Source organism: Symphalangus syndactylus, chromosome 7, assembly GCF_028878055.3.
Source record: "Symphalangus syndactylus isolate Jambi chromosome 7, NHGRI_mSymSyn1-v2.1_pri, whole genome shotgun sequence".
Classification (NCBI taxonomy): domain Eukaryota; kingdom Metazoa; phylum Chordata; class Mammalia; order Primates; family Hylobatidae; genus Symphalangus; species Symphalangus syndactylus.
Window position 1 is genome coordinate 143,497,451 of NC_072429.2, and position 23,939 is coordinate 143,521,389.

The 23,939-nt window shown below is 52.3% G+C and overlaps 1 protein-coding gene across 4 annotated transcripts in view; it reads right to left on the minus strand.

Moving 5' to 3' along the window:
* Positions 1–1,649, minus strand: part of ARHGAP39 (Rho GTPase activating protein 39) — a 149,281-nt gene extending 147,632 nt beyond the window's left edge. For 2 of the 4 annotated variants that reach the window (XM_055287701.2, XM_055287698.2), the window contains exon 1: positions 1,467–1,649. The gene's annotated coding sequence lies outside the window, so the exon portion shown is untranslated. The remainder of the gene's footprint in view (positions 1–1,466) is intronic. The other 2 variants (XM_055287703.2, XM_055287702.2) reach the window with 1 other exon arrangement.
* Between the last annotated feature and the right edge of the window lie 22,290 nt (positions 1,650–23,939).

The following is a 23,939-nucleotide window of genomic DNA, read 5'->3' on the forward strand; positions in this document are numbered from 1 at the left end:
GCATTTATGGCTACAGAGCCTGTGCCCAGGGTGGTTTATGGAATGAGTCTCCTCGATTTACAGCCACACTTCCTATCAAATCGCCTTTCCCTCCCCCGGCGCGAGAAGCGCACCTTGCCCCTTGTGGATCTGGCGCCGCGGACGGAACCACCTGCTGTCTATAGAGGGCACCTAGGACGCAGCGTCCAATTCCCCTTACTGGCTTCAAAAGACAAATTTCCGTATTGTTGCACCAGGAGGCACGAGAAGCCTCACCACTGTAGGTTTTTCAGCAGAGGTCACTAGAGGTCTGGTTAAACCCGTACAGCACTGAGGGGGAGGGGGCCCGGCTGCGTTTCCGAAGCTGCGCAGCGCCTACAGCAGCTGCTGGTGGGAAGCGGCTCGGAACACACCCACAGCTGCCAAGGAGCCGGCTGCACGTTTTAAAATAAAAAACGTCCTGGGCCCCAAAATGCACAGCCTGCCTCGCTCGCGGCCCTGGGCACGGAACGCTGCCTCCACCCACAGCACTCCAGCAACTGGGAAGCAACCGAGGGAATTCCAGCTCGGGGGGCAACTGGGAGGGGAAGGCTCCGAGCGCCGGAGCCCCAGCCCGCGCCTGCCGCAGAGGCGAGGCCGCAGAGCCCACCCGCAGGCGGCCATGACCCCACCTGGAGACGCCCATGCCCGCTCCCTGCGCCCCGGGGACAAAGCCCGAGGCTGCACCACAGCGCACCACAGCCCTGCACCCGGGCCGCCCTTCAGGACGCGGGCACCAGCCCCGACCGGCGGGCACCCACCTTGTCCCCACTCCGACGGCGCCCGGGAATGCGGCCGGCGCCCCGAGTTCAGGCTGGGCACACGTGCACCCACACCCACCACGGGCGGGGTCCCCTCACACCCCCCTCGGGCAGGGGCACACTCACACTCACCTAGGGCCGGGCACACTCACACCCCCCTCGGGAAGGAGCACACTCACACCCCCCTGGGGCCGGGCACACCCACACTCCCCTCGGGCAAGGCACACTCATACCCACCGTGGACAGGGGCACACTCACACACTCACTCTGGACAGGGGCACACCCACACCCACATTAGGGCCGGGCACACTCACACCCACCTAGGGCAGGGACACAACCCACCCTGGACAGGTTACAGTCACACCCACTTCGGGCCGGGCACACGCGCACTCACCCACCCTCACACTCCCAGCCCGGCCCGTCGGCGCGCACCCGGGCCCCGCGCGGCCTTGGCCCCTAGCGCCTCCGCGCCCCCCGCCCGGCCCGGCCCCGCACACCCACGCCCCCTCCCTCCACGGCCCAGTCACAGCCCCTCCCGCCGCTGCAGTCGCCGCGGGCCTGGATTCCTCGCGCTGCCGGGCCTGGAGCCTCCGCCGAGGCTGGGCCAGGACCACGGGGACCGCAGCGCCGGCCCCTCCGCCATCTTCCCGGCCCGCGCCGCCCACCGCCCGCTGCCCGCGCCCTCACCGGCCGGCTGCGCGCGGGCCGCGCCGCCACAGTCCTTCATCCCGGCCCGCGCGACGCGCGTGAGCCGCCCGCTGCTCCCCGGCCTCTCTGCTGCTCCGCCGCGGCTGCCGCGACAGCCCGTGCTGTCGGCGTCCTCCGCCGCCGCCGCCGGCCCAGTGCGCGGCGGCCGCGCGTCCTCCCGTCACCAAGCGCAACCCCCCGCCTCCGGCTCCGCCCCCGCGGCGTTCCCCACCCGCCGCCAGGGGGCACTGCCTCGCGAGGCAGCACAACGCATGCGCTGGCGCGCGGCATGCCGGGAGTCGGAGTCCCGCCGAGGATGCGCGGGGCATGCCGGGAGCCGAAGTCCCGCGGTGGGCGCGCGCGGCATGCTGGGAGCCTCCTGGCCCCGCCCCGCCGCCGCGCCAGAGGCCTCTCGCGCGGACCTACCCTGTGAGTTAGCGGTGTCTTCCCGTGTCTTTTGGTGCAGAGCAGTTACCATCTGACACGTCTCGGTGTGGTTTGGTGTAATTTTGCCCTCTCAAACCACGTTGGGCTTCCCGAGCCTGAGATTTCACTTTTCTTCGACTCTGGAAATGCAGCCATTCTTTTCAAAACGTGGGCTGCCCTGTTCCTCAGTCCTTCTTGTGGCGGGCTCGTGTCTCTTCACCTCCTGTTATTCTCACCTTTTTGGCCCTGTCACCTTTACTTGGTAATTCACTCAGCTGCAGCTCGACTCCATTCGGCTCCATTCGGCGTTTTCTAATCTGCATTCAGCCTGGTCTTCTAGATTCTCTTAGTGCCATGTGCGTTTCTGGAAATTAAATCTGACTGGCATTTCTGGAGAAATGGAGGCTAAACAGCCTGAAGCTTCGACAGTAGAAGACAGGGGCGCACACCCTTCAGTCCTAGACATTCCCTGGGTCTTCAACCGTGAGAAGCCGCAAAGGGCCGAAAGGTCCCCGTCAAAAGTCATCCGTGGAGCTCCACCTCCTGCCCTGCAGCTCACTCGCCTTGCAGGGACTCTCCCGCTTCAGGAGATCTCCCGTCGGGCTGTCTCGCCGCCCGCGCTTCCCTGTTGGGCCGTCGTCACACTTCACTCTTATACACAGGGCTCTGTTTTTTCGCCTCCCGCTCCCTCTCCACGGTATTCACTTAGAAAACCCAACTGGGCGAGCCCAACCCTTCTCCTCCATGACTGCTGAAGAAAATCACACATCCAGGCTGACTGCCTTCACCTTAAACCTGTGACCACTGACCACACGCTAGCGGTGAGCACATCCCACCCCCGTGACCACACGCTAGCGGAGACCAGTTCCCACCCCCGTGACCACACGCTAGCGGTGAGCACATCCCACCCGCGTGACCACACACGGGGCGAGCACTTCCCACCCACGTGACCACACACTGGCAGTGAGCACTTCCCACCCACGTGACCACACATTTACAGTGAGCATTTTCCACCCCCGTGACCACACACTAGCGGTGAGCACTTCCCACCCGCGTGACCACATAGTAACATGGGGTTTCACCATGTTGGTTGGCCAGGCTGGTCTTGAGCCCCTGACTTCAAATGATCTGCCCACCTCAGCCTCCCAAAGTGCTGGATTACAGTCGTCAGCCACCACGTCTAATTTGTGTGTGTGTGTGTGTGTGTGTGACGGTTTTTTGCTCTTGTTGGAGTGCAATGGCGTGATCTCGGCTCACCGCAACCTCTGCCTCCCGGATTCAAGTGATTCTCCTGCCTCAGCCTCCCGAGTAGCTGGGATTACAGGCATGTGCCACCATGCCTGGCTAATTTTCTGTATTTTTATTAGGGACAGTGTGTCACCATGTTGGCCAGTCTGGTCTCAAACGCCCAATCTCAGGTGATCCGCCCACCTCGGCCTCCCAAAATGCTGGGATTACAGGCGTGAGCCACCACGCCAGGCCTATTTTTAATTTTTTGAGAAACCACCAAACTCTTTTTCACAGCAATTGTACCATTTTGTTATTTATTTATTTTTAAGATGGAATCTCACTCTTGTCGCCCAGGCTAGAGTGCAATGGCACGATCTCAGCTCACTGCAACCTCTGCCTCCCCAGTAGCTGAGATTCAAGTGATTCTCCTGCCTCAGCCTCCCCAGAAGCTGAGATTACAGGCACCCGCCACCACGCCTGGATAATTTTTGTATTTTTAGTAGAGATGGGTTTTCACCATGTTGGCCAAGCTGGTCTTGAACTCCTGACCTCCCACCCACGTTGGCCTCCCAAAGTGTTGGGATTACAGGCGTCAGCCACTGCAAAATTGTACCATTTAACATTCCCACTGACAGTGCAAAAGGGCTCCAATTTCTCCATACCCTCTCCAACACTTGTTAATTTCTGTTTTTTTATAGTAGTCATCCTAATGGATGTGAGGCGATATCTAATTGTGATTTTGATTTCCATTATCCTAATGATTAGCGATGCTGAACACCTTTTCATGTACTTATTTGTTCTACTTATATTTTCTTTTATAAGGTGTCTGTTCACATCTTTTGCCTGCCCTTTTTTTTTTTTCCTTGAGACAGGGTCTTGCTCTGTTGCCCAGGCTGGAGTGCAATGGTATAATCTCAGCTCACTACAGCCTGGACCTCCTTGGCTCTGCTGATCCTCCTGCCTCAGCCTCCCAAGCAGCTGGAACTGCAGGCACACACCACCTCACCCAGCTGATTTTTTTTTTATTGTAGTTTTGTATTGACGGGGTTTCGTCATGTTGCCTAAGCTGGTCTCGAACTCCTGGGCTCAAGTGATATGCCTGCCTCAGCTTCCCAAAGTGCTGGGATTACAGGTGTGAGCCACCTTGCCCAGCCTTTTTGTCCATTTAAAAAAATTGAGTTTCTGGGCCCGGTGCGGTGGCTCCCGCCTGTATTCCCAGCACTTTGAGAGGCCAAGGCAGGTGGATCACGAGGTCAGGAGTTTGAGACCAGCCTGACCAACATGGTGAAACCTCGCCTCTACTAAAAATACAAAAATTAGCTGGGCGTGGTGGCGTGGGCCTGTAATCCCAGCTACTCAGAAGGCTAAGGCAGGAGAATCACTTGAACCCAGGAGGTGGAGGTTGCAGTGAGCCGAGATTGTGCCATTGCACTCCAGCCTGGGTGACAGAGCAAGACTCCATCTCAAAAAAAAAAAAAAAAAAGTTTCTGGCTGGGCATGGTGGCTCATGCCTATAATCCCAACACTTTGGGAGGCTGATGTGGGTGGATTACTTGAGGCCAGGAGTTCGAGGCCAGCCTGGCCAATGTTTTTAATAGAGATGAAAATCCGTCTGTACTAAAAATACAAAAATTAGCTGGGCGTGGTGGCACGCTCCTGTAATCATAGCTATTCAGGAGGCTGAGGTATGAGAACTGCTTGAATCTGGGAGGTGGAGGTTGCAGTGAGCCAAGATTGTGCCACCGCACTCCTGCCTGGGTGACAGAGTGAGACTTTGTCTCAAAAAAAAAAAAAAAAAAAAAAGAGTTTCTGACCAGGCACAGTGGCTCACACCTGTAATCCCAGCACTATGGGAGGCCAAGGCAGGAGGATTGCTTGGGCCCAGGATTTCAAGACCAACCTCGGCGACATAGTAAGACCCCATCTCTATAAAAAATAAAAAAATAAAATTAGCCAGGCATGATGGCAGGCATCTGTAATCCCAGCTACTGAAGAGGCTGAGGTAGGAGGATTACTTCAGCCTGGGACGTTAAGGCTGCAGTGAGCCCTGATCACACCACTGCATTCCTGCCTAGGTGACAGTGACATCCTGTCTCCATTAAAAAAAAAAAAAAAGGCAGGGCACAGTGGCTTACGCCTGTAATCTCAGCACTTTGGGAGGCCGAGGCCGGCAGATCATGAGGTCAGGAGATCGAGACCATCCTGGCTAACACGGTGAAACCCTGTCTCTACTAAAAATTAAAAAAAAAAAAAAAATTAGCCAGGCATGGTGGCGGGTGCCTGTAGTCCTAGCTACTCGGGAGGCTGAGGCAGGAGAATGGCGTGAACCTGGGAGGTGGAGCTTGCAGTGAGCCGTGAGCCACTGCACTCCAGCCTAGGCAACAGAGTGAGACTCCACCTCAAAAAAAAAAAATTAAAAGTTAGATTTCTCATTGAATTTTGAGAGCTATTTATATATTCTGGATACAAATCTTTTGTTGGGTGTGTACTTTGTAAGGCGTTTCTCTTGGGCTGGTCTCTTGTTAAAGCTTTGTTACTAGGGACTCCAATAGGAGAACAGATGGGAGAGGGCATACTTCGTGCAGCAGGAGGGAGTCTGACAGGTGGGGCCACCCCAAAATTTTTGGTGCACCCTCCCAGGCAGGCTGAATGCCCTTCAGGTGCACACCCTACTGCCCCTCTCTTTGGCCCTGCTTGTGTCCGGAATTGGTGGGTTCTTGGTCTCACTAACTTCAAGAATGAAGCATGAAGCCACGGACCCTCGTGGTGAGTATTACAGTTCTTAAAGATGGTGTATCCAGAGCTTGTTCCTTCTGATATTCAGACGTGTTTGGAGTTTCTTCCTTCTGGTGGGTTGTTGGTCTCCCTAGCTTCAGGAGTGAAACTGCAGACCTTCACAGTATTACAGCTCTTAAGGCGGCATCTCTGGAATTGTTCATTCCTCTCGGTGGGTTCATGGTCGCACTGGCCTCAGGAGTGAAGCTGCAGACTTTTGCAGTGAGTGTTACAGCTCATAAAGGCAGTTCACACCCAAAGAGCAAAAGAACAAAGCTTCCACGATGTGGAAGGGGACCCAGAGCCGGTTGCCGCTGCTGGCTAGGGCAGCCTGCATTTATTCCCTTATCTGACCCCACCCACATCCTGCTGATTGGCCCATTTTACAGAGAGCTGATTGGCCCGTTTTACAGAAAGATGACTGGTCAGTTTTGACAGGGTGCTGATTGGTGCATTTACAATCCCTGAGCTAGACACAGAGTGCTGATTGGTGCATATACAATCCCCCATAAAAGTTATCCAAGTCCCCACCTGGTGCGGTGGCTCACGCCTGTAATCCCAGTACTTTGGGAGGCCCAGTCGTGTGGATCACGAGGTCCAGAGATTGAGACTATCCTGGCTAACAGGGTGAAACCCCATCTCTACTAAAAATACAAAAAAATTAACCAGGCATGGTGGCGGGCGCCTGTAGTCCCAGCTCCTGGGGAGGCTGAGGCAGGAGAATTGCGTGAACCCAGGAGGCGGAGCTTGCAGTGAGCCGAGGTTGCCCCACTGCACTCCAGCCTGGGCAACAGAGCAAGACTCCATCTCAAAAAAAAAAAAAAAATGTTATCCAAGTCCCCACCCGACTCAGGAGCCCAGCTGGCTTAGCCTAGTAGATCCCATGCGGGGGCCATGGGTGGAGCTGCCCGCCAGTCCCGCTGCACGCCTGCACTCCTCAGCCCTTGGGTGGTCGATGACACCGGGCGCCGTGGAACAGGGGGCGGCGCCCGTCAGGGAGGCTTGGGCCGCGCGGGAGGTCCCTAGCCCTGCAGGTCCCGAGCTCTGCCCCGCAGGGAGGCAGCTGAGGCCCGGCGAGAATTCGAGCGCGGCGCAGGCGGGCCGGCAGTGCTGGGGGACCCTGCGCCCCCTCGGCAGCTGCTGGCCCAGGTGCTAAGCCTCTCACTGCCCCCGGCTGGCCTGCTGCGCCGGCCTGCCGCTCCGAGTGCGGGGCCCACAGAGTCCACGCCCACCCGGAACTCGCGCTGCCCGGCGAGCGCTGCGCGCAGCCCGGGTTTCCGCCCGTGCCTCTCCCTCTACACCTCCCGGCAAGCAGAGGGAGCCGGCTCCAGCCTCGGCCAGCCCGGAGAGGGGCTCCCACAGCACAGCGGTGGGCTGAAGGGCTCCTCGAGTGTGGCCAGAGTGGACGCCGAGGAGGCGCCCAGAGTGAGCGAGGGCTGCCAGCACGCTGTCACCTCTCACTTGGACTCCAGTGTATCTTTCCTGCTGTTTCCTCTGGTTAAACCCACTCTTAGCAGGAGACCTGGAGCGAACGTTGGATGGATTATAGACATACAATGTTTTCAGGTTAGAGGACACAAACCAGGTGATGCTGAGTAACGGGGTTTGCTGGGGGGCTCTGAGGGACAGGGAGGAAGATCAAGTGTGTCCAGCCACCTGCAAACCTCCTTGGTGGCCTTGGTTCCTGCCACCCTGGCCTGCCTGGCCAGTCCCAGGTGCACTCATGTGGGGTTCCTCAAAGCAGACTGAGCCGCTCTGCTGGGCTGGCACTGGAGACACAGCACTCGCCACTCGGCTTCTCTCTTGGCAGCTCTTCTCCCCGAGTCTCACCTTCCTGCTCCCCAGGTGACCATCCAGTGTGCAGACCTTGGCTCAGGACACTTCCTCAACTAGTGACTGTGTCTGGGGAAACAGGATTGATTTGCAGGCACAGCTGGCTCAGGAAGCCCCACAGACAGCTGCTTGGAGCCCTTTCCTCAAGTGGATCCAGGAGACAGCTGGATTTGAGGGTCTGGTGGACCATCCATGATGTCTGCCCTGTGTCTGCTGGAACCCAGCAGGATGTCCTGCTTGGACATCTGCACCTAAAATGCCAATGTCTTTGGTCTGGGATCATCTGATTCCAAGTGTGAGAAACAAACTCACCCGTCCAAACCCAAAGAATGGACTTAGAGACCCAGGGAACAGCGAAAGTGAGACTTTTAATGATGGCCTTGCAAGGTCGGGTGTCTAGTAGGCAGGCACACCCAGCACAGTCACAACAAGCAATTTATCCCCTAGTGTGCAGGTCCCTCCCCCAGTTCCTCATAAGCTGAGTACTATGGGGTCACAGTCTTCCCGGACGTCACCTATTGATTGTTATGCAGAGGCTGTAGGTGTTTTCTTTAGGGTTGTCTTGCTGCATTTTGTTGCAGCGACAATGCATTGCAATCCTACTCAGCTCGGGGGCTCTTTGAAGAATTTGATTTATGACCTAAGTAGCTGGGAGGCCTGATAAGAACAGACAAAGCGAGCTATTTTGCAGGCTAGTAAACTTTCATCTCAGACTAAACTTCTTTGGATCGGGTGAGGGCAATTAAGCGGCAGGGTGGGGGGCGGCAGGGAGGGGGACAAGAAGCAAGCATTGGCTATCCAAGCAGGGCCTGGTTTATCCTGTTTCTTCTGTAGTTTGCTGTCCTAAACCGATTCAAGGCACTTTGTCTTCGAAATGGACCACCGTATACATTATTTCCTTCACAAGTAGAAGCTACACAGGCTCCTAAAACTGAAGAGAATTCACTGGAAGCCATGGGAGCTTCTTACAAGCAGATGGCATGAGGCTGACAAAGGGCTTGGGAAGGGCTAGCACTGCTCTCTCTCCCCACCACTTCCCTCTTTCTCTCTGTCTCTGTCTCTTTCCCCCTCCCTCTCTCTGTCTCCTTCTCTATGTCTCTCTCTGTCTCCTTCCCTCCCTCCCTGCCTTCATCTGGCTATTCTGCTTCTCTGTGCAGGGGCTCCCCCATGCCCCGCCCCAGCTCTGCGGGGTCTCCTGGCACCAACCCTGGCACTAAATGGGATGTGTGTTACTAGCCTAAGGAGGAGTGGGGGTGGGATCTGTCTCTGCTGGAGACAGACCTCAGCCCCTCAGCTGTGCATCCGCAATCATCTGGTCCAGTCAGCATGGCCTGGGGACAGCCCCAGGAAAGCACATGGACCAACGCAGGTCCCACAACGAAGCGATTACTTGCTTAACTATAAATCCTCCTCAAAGTCATTCCCAGTTGCTGCTCCTAGACACAACATCAGGGACCACTGAAAAAGGTGCTCAGTGGGTGCTGTGGACCGGCTTGCTCTTCACACAGGGACTGTGTGGCTCAGGGCTGGACCTGCAATCCACTGCACCACTAACGCTCCACTTGGCCCCAGTAAGCCAAACCCAGATGCATGGACTAGCTAAACCATCATAAAAACACTAGGAAGAGAAGAAAATGTATATTGTAAAATTCTTTTTTTTTTTTTTTTTTTTTTGGTGAGACGGAGATTTACTCTTGTCCCCCAGGCTGGAGTGCAATGGCGTGATCTCGGCTCACCGCATCCTCTGCCTCCCAGGTTCAAGCAATTCTCCTACCTCAGCCTCCCGAGTAGCTAGGATTACAGGCATGTGCCAGCACGCCTGGCTAATTTTGTATTTTTAGTAGAGATGGGGTTTCACTGTATTGCCCAGGCTGATCTCAAACTCCTGACCTCAGGTGATCCGCCCTCCTCAGCCTCCCAAAGTGCTGGAATTACAGGCATGAGCCACTGCGCCCGGCCTTTTTTTTTTTTTTTTTTTTTTTTTTTTTTTTTTTATTGAGACGGAGCCTTGCTCTGTCACCCAGGCTGGACTGCAGTGGCACTGTCTCGGCTCACTGCAACCTCCGCCACCTGGATTCAAGCCATTCTCCTGTCTCAGCCTCCCAAGTAGCTGGGATTACAGGCATGTGCCACCATGCCCAGCTAATTTTTGTATTTTTAGTAGAGGTGAGGTTTCACCATATTGGCCAGGCTGGTCTCGAACTCCTGACCTTGTGATCCTCCCACCTCGGCCTCCCAAAGTGCTGGGATTACAGGCATGAGCCACCGTGCCCGGCCGTAAAATTCTGTTTTTGTTGTTTGTTTGGGTTTTTTTTTTTTTTTTTTTTTGAGACGGAGTCTCGCTCTGTCGCCCAGGCTGGAGTGCAGTGGCGTGATCTCGGCTCACTGCAAGCTCCGCCTCCCGGGTTCACGCCATTCTCCTGCCTCAGCCTCCCAAGTAGCTGGAACTACAGGCGCCCACCGCCATGCCTGGCTAATTTTTTATATTGTTAGTAGAGACGGGGTTTCACCATGTTAGCCAGGATGGTCTCAAACTCCTGACCTCGTGATCTGCCCGCCTCGGACTCCCAGAGTGCTGGGATTACAGGCGTGAGCCACCGCGCCCAGCCGCCCGGCTGTAAAATTCTTTGAGAGATTTGTTTCCCAATGAAAGCAGGTTTTGTTCTGGTTTTAGTTATTAAACAAATACTGATCACACACTGGTTTAGGCATCAGGGGTACAGCACTAAATGGAAAAGGAATGTCCCTGCCCTCCCGGAGTTTACATTTAGAAAGTTGGCGGGAAAGACAAATAACTAAGCGTGTCATGCAATGCTGCCATATGGAGCCAAGTGCAGTGGGGACAAGCCAAGCAAAGGGGGGAGGGAGACAGGGAGGCTGCAGAGAGGAGGTCTTTGTAGACAACAGAAGGGAGGGAAGGGCTGAGCCAAGCAAATAGCGAGGGCAAAGGAGAAAGGCAGTGCAAAGGCCCTGAGGCAGGAATGTGACCGGAGGGCTACCAAGAGGAGAAAGAGCAGACTTCATGTTCAGAGAGGTGAAAGAAGGGGATGGCGAGGGTCTGGGGACCTCAGTGAGTGGAGGGGTGGGGTGACGGGACTTGTGTTTTAAAGGAAATATTCTGGTTGTTGTGAGGAATAGGCTGCATGGGGCAGGGGCTGGGTGGTGGCGGGCTTGGGGGAGCAGCAAGAGCTGGAGCCAAAAGGAGGCCAACCTTGGTGGCGCAGCAATGTAGGTGGCGGGGAGTGGGGTCTGCAGGGTCACCAAGAGGTTGGGTAATGAACGTTCACTGTTTCCACTTTCCCCGCTGCAGGTACATCCCTGGGCCCTAGCCTATGCACCAGTTCCGGTTTCCATGGATGTCCCAGAGTGGAACGGCTTAGCCCAAGGACAGGTGCATTTGTGAATTTCAGAAATGCTCCTAGATTGCTTTATAAAGTGCCTGTGAAAATGTACCTTGCCACCAGCTGTGTGTGTTAACGCTGTTCCCCCACTACGTGAGTCAGCTTTTGCTGAGTTGTGCGGTAGTAACAACTCCCAGATCTCAGTGGCTTTTGACATTGGAGTTTCAGGCCTTCTTTGTGTTATGCACCTGCTCTTTAAAGATCTTCATGCTGGTGTCAGCGCTATAGAGTATCTATCCTGGACAAGCTGTTTTCATGGCAGTGTGGCAAAAGCCATGCTGGAATCTTATGATAACATTTCAGGCTGCTGAAAGGTGGCAGCTGTTTCATTGATCAAAACAACATCATCAGTACAGGGGGGCCTTCTCCTTCCATAAAGAGGGACACTGCAAATCTCATGGGTGGGCAGGGATGTTGTAGGCAGGAATTATTGCAACAGAGTACAATCGATCAGCACCAAGTGCTATTGCTTTTTACATTTTTGCCAATGTGATGAGAAGTGACAGCTCATTGTTCACACATGAGTTTTAAGTTGCCCATTGATTAGTGAGGTTGAGCATCTTTTTCATGTTTATTGGCCACTTGGATTGTACCATCTATCATCCATTCTTTTTCGTTTTGTTTTGTTTTGTTTTTTGAGACGGAGTCTCCCTCTGTCGCCCAGGCTGAAGTGCAGCGGCGCAATCTCAGCTCACTGGAAAGCTCCACCTCCCGGGTTCACGCAATTCTCCTGCCTCAGCCTTCCGAGTAGCTGGGACTACAGGCGTCTGCCAGCACGCCTGGCTAATTTTTTTGTATTTTTAGGAGAGACGGGGTTTCACCGTGTTAGCCAGGATGGTCTCAATCTCCTGACCTCGTCATACGCCCGCCTCGGCCTCCCAAAGTGCTGGGATTACAGGTGTGAGCCACTGCACCCAGCCCATCCATTCATTTTAAAATCTATCTTTCTATTGTATTTTTGAACTTTTAAAAATTAAATTTGGCGCGGTGCGGTGGCTCATGTCTGTAATCCTAGCACTTTGGGAGGCCAAGGCGGGTGGATCACCAGGTCAGGACATTGAGAGCATCCTGGCCAACATGGTGAAATCCCGTCTCTACTAAAAATACAAAAATAAGCCAGGCGTGGTCGTGGGCACATGTAATTCCAGCTACTCGGGAGGCAGAAGCAGGAGAATCGCTTAAAACTGGAAGGCGGAGGTTGCAGTGAGCTGAGATCGCTCCACTGCACTCCAGCCTGAGCGAAAGAGTGAAACTCCATCTTAAAAAAATAAAAAAGAAAAGAAAGGCCGGGCTTGGTGGCTCACGTCTGTAATACTAGCACTTTGGGAAGCCGAGGCAGGCGGATCATGAGGTCAGGAGATACAGACCTTCCTGGCTAACACGGTGAAACCCCGTCTCTACTAAAAACACAAAAACAAAATTAGCTGGGTGTGGTGGCGGGCGCCTGTATTCCCAGCTACTCAGGAGACTGAGGCAGGAGAATGGCGTGAACCCGGGAGGCGGAGCTTGTAGTGAGCCAAGATCGCGCCACTGCACTCCAGCCTGGGCGACAGAGCGAGACTCCGTGAAAAAAAAAAAAAAATAATAAATGTCTAGGAGCACTTTGTACATTATAATAAGAGAAATAATAATGATAGGTAACAACAGCACCAACTACACCAAGCATTGTTGTTCTAAGCATTTTTGTTTTCTGCGGGGGGGGGGGGACGGAACCTTGCTCTGTCGCCCAGGCTGGAGTGCAATGGTGCGATCTCCGCTCACTGCAACCTCCACCTCCCAGGTTCAAGCAATTCTCCTGCCTCATCCTCCCTAGTAGCTGGGACTACAGCTGCGTGCCAACACTCCAGGCTAATTTTTTGCATTTTAAGTAGAGATGGGGTTTCACTGTTAGCCAGGTTGGTCACGAACTCCTGATTTCACCACGACCCTGTTTCATTGACAAGGTGTGACACCGAGGCCCAGGGACTGTCTCTTCTAGGTGACTTCTGAAAATGTGACAGCAGAGCCAGACACTGCATGTACTGTTGTACTTGAGCGAGTTAGAGAAAACACCACACTTTGAGACGAATTAAGAGTCCATTTATTTAGCCAGCGGCCAAGAGACGGCTAACGCTCAAAGTTCTCTCGTCCTTGAAGAAGGGGCTAGATTTTCTTTTATACTTTGGTTTAGAAAGGGGAGGGGGGGTCTAGTTAAAACAATTTTACAGAAATAAAGTAGGCAAAAAAGTTAAAAGGATAAATGGTTACAGTAAACAGTTCTAGGTGCAGGGTCTTTACGACTATTACAAGGTGATAGACGCGGGGCGTTGGGCGTTATCAATCGGATGAATTCCTGGGAACTGCGGATATTGCTCGCCACAGTATCTTATCAGTTAATTGCATTCTTGGATGTGCTGGGAGTCAGCTTGCACAAGTTAAATCCTTGAGGAAGGGGCTGCCAGTGAAAAAGCCAAGATGGAGTCTGTCTGGCTCTCTTAGCTAACGGAGAGTCAATTCAGGTGGAACCAAGGCTAGGTGATTAAAGGAAAGAGGGAGAGTCTAAAAACAGGGTTAGTAAAAACCAGGTTGGGCATTACAGTGCTAACCACTGGGCCACACGCTGCCTCCACTTCGCTCTGCTGCATGTCTTCATACTTTTCTTGCCCCAATTAAATTTTTTTTTTTTTTTTGAGACGGAGTCTCGCTCTGTCGCCCAGGCTGGAGTGCAGTGGCGCAGTCTCGGCTCACTGCAAGCTCCGCCTCCCGGGTTCACGCCATTCTCCTGCCTCAGCCTCTCCGAGTAGCTGGGACTACAGGCGCCCGCCACCACGCCCGGCTAATTTTTTGTATTTTTAGTAGAGACGGGGTTTCACCGCGGTCTCGATCTCCTGACCTCGTGATCCGCCCGCCTCGGCCTCCCAAAGTGCTGGGATTACAAGCGTGAGCCACCGCGCCCGGCTAAATTTTTTTTTTTTAAGACAGAGTCTTGCTCTGTCACCCAGGCTGGAGTGCAGTGGCACAATCTCAGCTGACTGCAACCTCCGCCTCCTGGGTTCAAGCGATTCCCATGCCTTAGCCTCCCGAGTAGTTAAGATGACAAGTATGTGCAACCACACTTGGTTAATTTTTGTATTTTTAGTAGAGACGGGGTTTCGCCATGTTGCCCAGGCTGGTCTTGAACTCCTGACCTCAAGTGATCCACCTGCCTTGGCCTCCCAAAGTGCTAGGATTACAGGGTGAGCCACCGCACCTGGCCGTGCCCCAGTTAAAATTTGTCTATCAATTTCATTTAAGGGATCTTTTGTCATACAAGTGTTTTTCATTTTATTAAATAAATATGCCTAATCTATTTTCTATAGCTTCTGAGTTGCCCGTCACGGTTACAAAGGATTCCTCTGATCTATCTTGCACATATGATGTCCTAAATTTTCACTAAGATTTTTATTGCTCTGAGTTTTAAAAAAATTTTATTGTGGTAAAATTGACAACATAAAATTTACCATCTTAACCTATTTTAAGTGTACAGTTCAGTGATATTCAATACTTTCACAATGCTGTGCACTCATCACCACCATCCATCTCCAGAACTCGTTAACTGTGTAAAACTAAAACTGTCCCCATTAAACACTAACTCCCCATTCTCCCCTCCCCTCAGTCCCTACTAACCAACATTCTTTCTGTCTGTATGGATTTGAATGCTCTAGGTACCGCAAGTAAGCAGAATTATACAGAATTTGTCGTGACTGGCTTATTTATTGCTCTGTTTTTAATTAAGGCTTTAAATACCTTTAGAAATATTTCCATATATGTTATGAGACAGAGTACAACTTTAATTTCTTCTAAATATATTAATGATCCTGGTTGGGCGCGGTGGCTCATGCCTGTAATCCCAGCACTTTGGGAGGCCGAGGCAGGCGGATCACCTGAGGCCAGGAGTTCGAGAGCAGCCTGACCAACATGGTGAATTTCCGTCTCTACTAAAAATACAAAAATTAGCCGGGCATGGTGGCGCACGCCTGTAATCCCAGCTACTCAGGAGGCTGAGGCAGGAGAATCACTTGAACCCGGGAGGCGGAGGTTGCAGTGAGCTAAGATCACGCCACTGCACTCTAGCCTGGGCAACAGAGTGAGACTCTGTCTCACAAAAAAAAAAAAATAAATAAAATAAAATTATATATATATAGGCCGGGCGCGGTGGCTCACGCTTGTAATCCCAGCACTTTGGGAGGCCGAGGTGGGCGGATCACGAGGTCAGGAGATCGGGACCACGGTGAAACCCCGTCTCTACTAAAAAATACAAAAAATTAGCCAGGCATGGTGGCGGGCACCTGTAGTCCCAGCTACTCGGAGAGGCTGAGGCAGGAGAATGGAGTGAACCCGGGAGGCGGAGCTTGCAGTGAGCCGAGATTGCGCCACCGCACTCCAGCCTGGGGGACAGAGCAAGACTCCATCTCAAAAAAAAAAAAAAAAAAAAAAAAATTATATATATATATATATATAAACGATCCTTGCCTCACTGAACTGAAATGCCGCCTTTGTGAAATAGTAAATTCCCCTCTGTTTTGGGGTCATTTCTAGGATTTCCATTTTAGTCTTTGATCTTTTTGTCTATTTTTAGACCAATTCCACATTGCTTTGCTTTCACAGGATTTAGAGGCTAGTTTAATCCGGAAGGCAAATCCTCCCTCCTGATCCTTTATAGTTTCCCTGGCTAGTTTTGAAAATTTTTCTTCCATATATACATTAAACTGACTATATCCTTTGAAAGATGCAATTACTGGGTGTCAACTTGGAGGTATGTTAATTGTATACATATTTTCGATATATTTGGAAAGAATTTAATTTTTAGTAAGTCTTCCAGGAATGTGGACTCCTTTTTTTCAAATCTTGTTTTTATGTCCTCCAATATGGTTTTATGCTTCGTAATTTATTACATCTTACTTTATAATTACTAAATATTACATTTTATAGTTTTCGTGGCTACTGTGAATGAGCTATTTTCTCATTTCCATTTCAAGTTGGTGATTACTTAATGATTATTGAGGAAAGCTATTGAGTTTTACATACTTTAATGTATCCAGTAACTTTAACAAACATTCATATTAATCCTAATAGTGTTTTCCATGCAGACAATCACATCATTGCCCAAAAAAAGTCAATGTCTTTTCTTTATCAGCACATATACGAATCGTATTTCTTTTCGTTTTCGTAAGAATTACCAAACAATGTTGTATTAATCTGCTCAGGGGGCCATAACAAAATACCTCAGACTGATGGGGTTGAAACAACAGAATTTACTTCTCACGGTTTTGAAGGCTTAGGTCCCCAGTGAAGGTGCTAGCTGATTTAGTCTCTAGTGAGGACCCTCTTCTTGGCTTGCAAATGGCCATCTTCTCACTGTGTTGTCACATGGCGGGGGTGGGGGAAGAGCAAGCACACTGGTGTCTCTTCCTTTTCTTAGGGCATCAGTTATATCAGATCAGAGCTCCACTCCATGCCTTCATTTAACTTTTTTTTTTTTTTTTTTTAAGACAGAGTCTTGCTCTGTTGCCCAGGCTGGAGTGCAGTGGCGCGATCTCGGCTCACTGCAGGCTCCGCCCCCCAGGGTTCACGCCATTCTCCTGCCTCAGCCTCCCGAGTAGCTGGGACTACAGGCGCCCACCACCGCGCCCGGCTAATTTTTTGTATTTTTAGTAGAGACGGGGTTTCACCGTGTTAACCAGGATGGTTTTGATCCCCTGACCTCATGATCCACCTGCCTCAGCCTCCCAAAGTGCTGGGATTACAGGCATGAGCCACCGGGCCTGGCCACCTTTTTTTTTTTTTTTTGAGTTGGAGTCTCGCTCTGTCGCCCAGGCTGGAGTGCAGTGGCGTAATCTCAGCTCACAGCAACCTCTGCCTACCAAGTTCAAGCGATTCTCCTGTCTCAGCCTCCCCAGTAGCTGGGATTACAGGCGCCCGCCATCACACCTGGCTAATTTTTGTATTTTTGGGTTTACAGGCGCCTGCCACCGCACCCGGCTAATTTTTGTATTTTTGGAATTACAGGCGCCCACCACCGCGCCCGGCTAATTTTTGTATTTTTGGTAGAGATGAGGTTTCAGGGTTTTACCATGTTGGCCAGGCTGGTCTCGAACTCCTGACCTCAGGTGATTCACTCACCTTGGCCTCCCAAAATGCTGGGAATACAGGCATAAGCTACAGCGCCTAGCCCTCATTTAACCTTAATCACCTCCTTAAAGGCTGTTATGGACTGAATGTTTGTGTCCCCCTGAAATTCCTATGTTGAAGCTCTAACCTCAATTGTAATAATATTTGTAGATGGGGCCTTTGAGAGGTGATTAGAATTAAAGGTCATGAGGGTGGAGTCCTCATGATGGGATTAGTGCCCTTATAAGATAACACACTAGAAATGAGATCTCTTTGTCTTCCTCCGTGCCACATGAGGACAGAGTGAGAAGGCAGCTCTCTGAAAGCTAGGAAAAGACCCCTTGAGAAACTCTCCATCCCAGCACCCCGATCTCAAACTTCCAGCCTCCAGAAGTATGAGAAAATAAATTTCTATTGTTTAATCCACCCAGTCTGTGGTATTTGTTATGGCAGCCAGAGTAGACTAACACAAAGGCCGTATCTCTGGTACAGTCATATGGACAGTTAGAGCCTCAAATACAAATTTTGGGGGAACATAATTCTGTCCGTAGCAAATGTAGAGCAAAAATTATGTAAGTTGGTGTCCTGGTGTTATTCCTCATTTTAAGAGTAATAGCTTTTTTTATTTTTTTTATTTTTTTTTGAGACGGAGTCCACTCTTTCTCCCAGGCTGGAGGGCAGTGGCGTGATCTTGCTTGGCTCACTGCAACTTCCACCTCCCAGGTTCAAGCGATTCTCATGCTTCAGCCACCTAAGTAGCTGAGATTACAGGCATGCGCCACCATGCCCAGCTAATTTTTGTATTTTTAGTAGAGACATGGTTTCACCGTGTTGGCCAGGCTGGTCTTGAATTCCCGACCTCTAGTGATCCACCTGCCTTGGCCTTCTGAAGAGCTGGCATTACAGGTGTGAGCCACCGCGCCTGGCCCAAGTAATAGCTTTAGTAAATATGTCTAATCTGTTTTTTACAGCTTCTGAGTTGCCCATCATGGTTACAAAGTATTCCTCTGCTCTACCTTGTACATATGATATTCTTTTTTTTTTTTTTTTTTTGAGACGGAGTCTCGCTCTGTCGCCCAGGCTGGAGTGCAGTGGCGCAATCTCGGCTCACTGCAAGCTCTGCCTCCCGGGTTCATGCCATTCTCCTGCCTCAGCCTCTCCTAGTAGCTGGGACTACAGGTGCCCGCCACCACGCCCGGCTAATTTTTTTGTATTTTTAGTGGAGACGGGGTTTCACCGTGGTCTCGATCTCCTGACCTCGTGATCCACCCGCCTCGGCCTCCCAAAGTGCTGGGATTACAAGCGTGAGCCACCGCGCCCGGCCGTACATATGATATTCTAAATTTTCACTAAGATTTTTATTGCTCTGAGTTTAAAAAATTTTTATTGTGGTAAAATTCACATAACATAAAATTTACCATCTTAACTTATTTTAAATTACAGGCACAGTGACTCATGCCTGTAATCCCAGCACTTTGGAAGGCTGAGGCAGGCGGATCACTTGAAGTCAGGAGTTTGAGACCTGCCTGACCAACATAGTGAAACCCCATCTCTACTAAAAATACAAAAAAAATTAGCCAGGCATGGCGGCATGCGCCTGTAGTTCCAGCTACTTGGGAGGCTGAGGCAGGAGAATCGCTTAAACCCAGGACCTGGAGGAGGTTGCAGTAAGCTGACATCGTGGCTTGGGTGACAGAGCAAGATCCCTCTCAAAAAAAAAAAAAAGTAATAGCTTTAGCATATCGTTCTATAAATGATGCCTGTTCTTGGAGTTTATGGTTAATAATTTTTACCATATTTAAATCATTTTCATTTATTCCTACTTTCTTTGAAATTTTACTCAGAATGGCTCCAGAGTTTTATTCAATGTTATTATTTAGCATATGTGGATGGAATGCTGTTTTTTCTTTTTTTTTTTTTTTTTGAGATGGAGTTTCACTCTTGTTGCCCAGGCTGGAGTGCAATGGTGTGATCTCAGCTCACTGAAACCTCCACCTCCCGAGTTCAGGCAATCCTCCTGCCTCAGCCTCCCACGCCCAGCTAATTTTTTTGTATTTTTAGTAGAGACGGGGTTTCACCATGTTGGCCAGGCTGGTCTCGAACTCCTGACCTCAGGTGATCCGCCTGCCTTGGCCTCCCAGTGTGCTGGGATTACAGGTGTGGGCCACTGCACCCGGCCTGTTTTTTCTCTTTTAATTTGTTGAGCTAATGAATTGCAATGGTATGTAGGTATCCTTGCATTCCTGAAATAAACCATACTTGGCCAAGGCATATTATTTTTTTGATATGCTGCTTGATTCTATTTGCTACTGTCTTATTTATAATTTTTCAATATTAAACATAGAGATCTGGGTCTATAGATTCTTTGAGCTCTATCATTTTGGCGTGTTAAGCTTCGCTATGGTTTGGGTATTTGTCCTCCCAAACCTCATGCTGAGATTTGATCCCCAATGTTGGAGGTGGTACTTGGTAGGAGGTGTTTGGATTATGGGGGTGGATCCCTCATGAATGCATGGTGCCCTCTTCATGGTAATAAGGGAGTTCTAGTTCTATGAATTCCCCCAAAAGCTGGTTGTTTAAACAAGCCTGGCCTCTACCCACTCTCTCTCTTGCCTCTTCTCTTGCTGTGTGATCTCTGCACACCAGCTCCCCTTCATCTTCCACCATAACTGAAAGCAGCCTGAGGCCTCACCAGTAGATACTGGTGCCACACTTCCTGCACAGCCTGCAGAACTGTGAGCCAAATAAACTTCCTTTCTTTATATTACCCAGTCTCGGGTATTCCCTTTATAGCGACACAGACTTAGACAAGCTTACAGACAGAAGGCTTCGTAAAGTGAATTGAGGTTTTTAATCTTTTTCTGTGGCTTGGAAAATTGTAATTAACTTTCAAATTATCTGATCTCTAAAGGTTGGTGAGAGCTCAGCTGTGATCTGGAGCCATCTGGAGCTTTCTTAATGGTAGCTTTTTAATCACCTCTCTAATCTCTTTTTTTGGCAATTAGTTAATTCAAGTTTTCTACTATGGCTCAGCTTTAGTATTTTGCTAGGAACCTATCTGTTCCATCCACATTTTCTTGGCTTTTCCTGGCCTGCCTGGCACAGTCTGTACTGAGAGGACGAAGGCCTTTTCCATTGGTGTCCTTCGCCATGAGTGGGTCAGGGCATCTCCTTGTTGGCTTGGGTATCAGTGGGGAGTGGAATGAGGACATAGCTTCGCCTCTAAGGACTCAGAAGCCTTCTTGCAAAGAGAAGGCCACCTCTCCCTTGGGGGGGTTGGGGGGTCCAAGATGTGAATAAACATGGAGTGTTCACACCATCCTATGGCCTGCAACCCCAGTGAGAAGACCCCAGCCGTGTTTCTCTTTGGAGTGGCTCATCCATGGCATTCTGCCTAAAAAAGCAGGGTCCTGGAGTTCCAAGGCTTCTCACTGCACAGGGCGCGGGACACACCTCTTGTCTCTTGGGAGGTACCTGGAGCCCAGCCTCTCAGGCGCTGGGCGATGCAGGGGGTGGGGACTGTAAGCCCTGGGAGATGGGGCGGTGAGGGGCGCTGTGGGGCAGGGTGGTGTGGGAACTGAAGGTGGGGGCGCTATGGAGGATGTGGGGTGGTGTGTTGTAGGGCAGGGCGGGGTGGGGGATGCGTGGGGCAGGGCAGTAGGGCGGGGCCGTTAGCGGGGCCTTGGGGCGGGCGCTGCGGGGCGGGGTGGTGTGGGGGGCTATGGGAAGGGGCACTCTGGGGAGCTGTGGGGTGGGGTGCTGTGGGGCACCTTGGGGCGGGCCGGTGTGGGGGTGCCGTGGGTGGGACAATGTGGAGGGTCATAGGTTGGGGCCTTGGGCCGGGGGTGGGAGGTTGTGGAGCGCTGTGGGGTATTGTGGGGTGGGGCCTGGCGCTGTCAGGGGCTGTGGGGCTGAGGGACCCGAGGTCGAGGCCTTGTGAGGCGCTGTGGGGCAAGGCGCTGTGGGAGGCTTAGGGGGCTGGTAGGCTGGGGGCATGGAGGGGAGGCTGTGTGGGCGCTCGTCGGCACGGCGGGGCGGGGTGCTGGTGGGCTACGGGACGGGAGGGTGAGACGGTCTGGGGACCATGGAGGGCTGGGTGGGCTGGATCAGTGCCCAAGTTGACTTCGCGTCACCAACTGGCATGAGGTTTGGGTAGGAAAGCGGGCTTCTCACAAGAATAAAATCCATCAAGGTTCTCTGTTTCCACCCCATCCCCCAGTCACAGCGCCTTCTTCCGGGCTGGAACCTGTCGGGGGCCCCCAGCCTGTCCAGGGCCGCTGTCGTCCAGGAAGGAGAGAGCTGTGCCCAGAGAGGAGACAGAACTCTTTCTCCGTGAATCTCATCCCTTTCTGTGCGGGATGATTTACATTCTGGGAACAAACGGGGCCGCATCTCACAGTGCTGCAGGATGCCAGTGGTGTAAACAGTCGGCGACCGGGCCATTTCCCGAGGGTCTCAGGGTCCCACCCAACAGCCGCTCCCCCTTCCCTATCCGTCACCTCCTCGTTCTCCTACGAAGGCGCGAACTTTCCAGACTCTCGCCGGTCCTCGACAGCACTCATTCAGTCTCCACCCCTGGAGATCCCAGGCCGTACTCTGGGCCAGAAAAGAAGGCGGGTACGACCGCGGTGTCGGGTCCTCCCTTAGCCGCTCCTTGTCCTGAGGGAGCCAGGAGGGAGAGAGGGGAACCACTGAGGCCTCGGTCTTCCCGCGTCCTAGAGCGGACGGGCGAGCCTCACTTCCGGCCTGTGACCCGCTGACCTGTCCTTGTCCTACCAGTCGGGCTGTGAGTTGGACTGACTGGTGACCCCTGGCACCAGGCTTCCCTATGGGCACCGGAGCAGGCGGACAGGGGTGGGGTCCCGCGAGCGACACGGAAGGGTCAGGGTGGCGGAGCGGACCCTGTGGAGGCGGGGTCACTGCGCTCCTGCGAAGGGTCTTCGGGGGCGGAGTCTATCAAGGTTGCGGGGGCGTGGTCACGGTGCGGGGCCAATAAAAGCGGGGCGTGCACGGTCGCGGGCGGGTGCCTGTGAAGGGCGAAGGGTGTGGTTAGAGAGCGGGATCTACGAAGGATGCAGGGGCGAGGCAGGGTCTCTGCAGGATGTGCGGTCGCGGGTCGGAGTCTATAAAGGGCAAGGGGCGTGGTGCCTGGGTTGGGTGAGGGGTGTGGTCATGGGGTGCAGGTCTGTGTAGGGTGAGGAGCTTCTTCCCCGAATGAGGGCCTGTGAAGGGTGAGGGGCGTGTTCCTGGGGTGGGGGTGTTTGTGAAGGATGAGGAGAGTTTTTCCGGCATGAGGGGCTGTGAAGGGTGGGGAGTGTTTTCCTGGCTTGAGGGTCTGTGAAGAGTGAGAGCCGTGTTGCCGGTGGTGCAGGTCTGTGAAGCGTGAGGGGCGTGTTCCCGGAATGAGGGTCTGTGAAGGGTGAAGGGCGTGTTTCTGGGGTGCAGGTGTTTGTGAAGGATGAGGGGCGTTTTTCCGGCATGGGGGCTGTGAAGGGTGAGGGGTGTTTTCCTGGCCTGAGGGTCTGTGAAGGGTGAGAGCCATGTTGCCGGTGATGTGGGTCTGTGAAGGGTGAGGAGAGTGTTCCTGGAGCAGGATATGTGAAGGGTGAATGACGTGGTTTCGGGGTGAGGTTAGTGCAGGATGAGGGGAGTTGTCTAGGAGCTGTGTCCTCTAAGGTGGGGGGCGTGGTCTCTGGGCGGGGTCCGCCATTTTGTCTGGTGAAAGTTGGGAAGGGACAAGCGAGACTCCCACCTCTGGCCTCATCCTCAGCCCTGCGTTTTCCCCACTTGTACTGCCAGAAAGCTGAGTGGTGGCAATCACTTTTGGAGTCTTCTGAGACAATCCACCAATATGAAGTAAACTCGAGGAGGTGAGAGGAAATCATTCGTTCATTCATTGATTCCACTCAAGGATCACCCAGGACTCCTCTCTCAGTTTTTCTCACGTCCAGTGCCCTACAAGATATCTGGAAGCCGCCCTGCTGTCCCTGCACCGCTCTTGGGCCGAAAGCATGCTGGGGGTGGTGGGGGCCTGGGAATAGCATGAAGAGGGAAATGTGGAGCAGAGCCTGGCTCTGTCTGTGCAGGACTCTCCTCTCAAGCATGAATGGCCGTGGGATGGCGATGACAGGTAGTACCTCTGACTTAGCGAACGTGGAGCACTGAGATAGGAAAAGGCCACTGGACCCCAACCTGTGGCCTGGACCACAGGCTTCCTCCCGTGTCCTCTCCTGCCTCCAGACTGCCCTCTGCAAGAAGCCAGAGTGATGTCTTCTATTGCTACTTGTTAGAAATAAATGCTTATTCCCTGGTGTCGCAAGGAAGAGTCAGCATTTAGACAAAAGGTACTCTCAGCAAGGCAACTTTACTTTCTGCAGAAATGGTACTGCTTGCCAGCAGTCTTGCCAAGAGAGTACCCCAAACAAAGGGAGACAGGAATATGTATCCCTAACGCATGAGGTCCCTACTGCTGTGTCCTATCCCCGTTGGCTGAGTCGGACCTCACATTCTAGGTTGAACTCGATTGGCTAACAATTTAAAACTTTCTAAATAGGTAAAGACAATAAGGAACAAAGGAAAAGAGGAAGTTGCTTACGAAAGGACTTTAGAACAGTAATAACATTTCCAAATAAGGAAGGGGCATAGGCTGCAAGCTGGGACATGTCTGGGCACGTCCAGC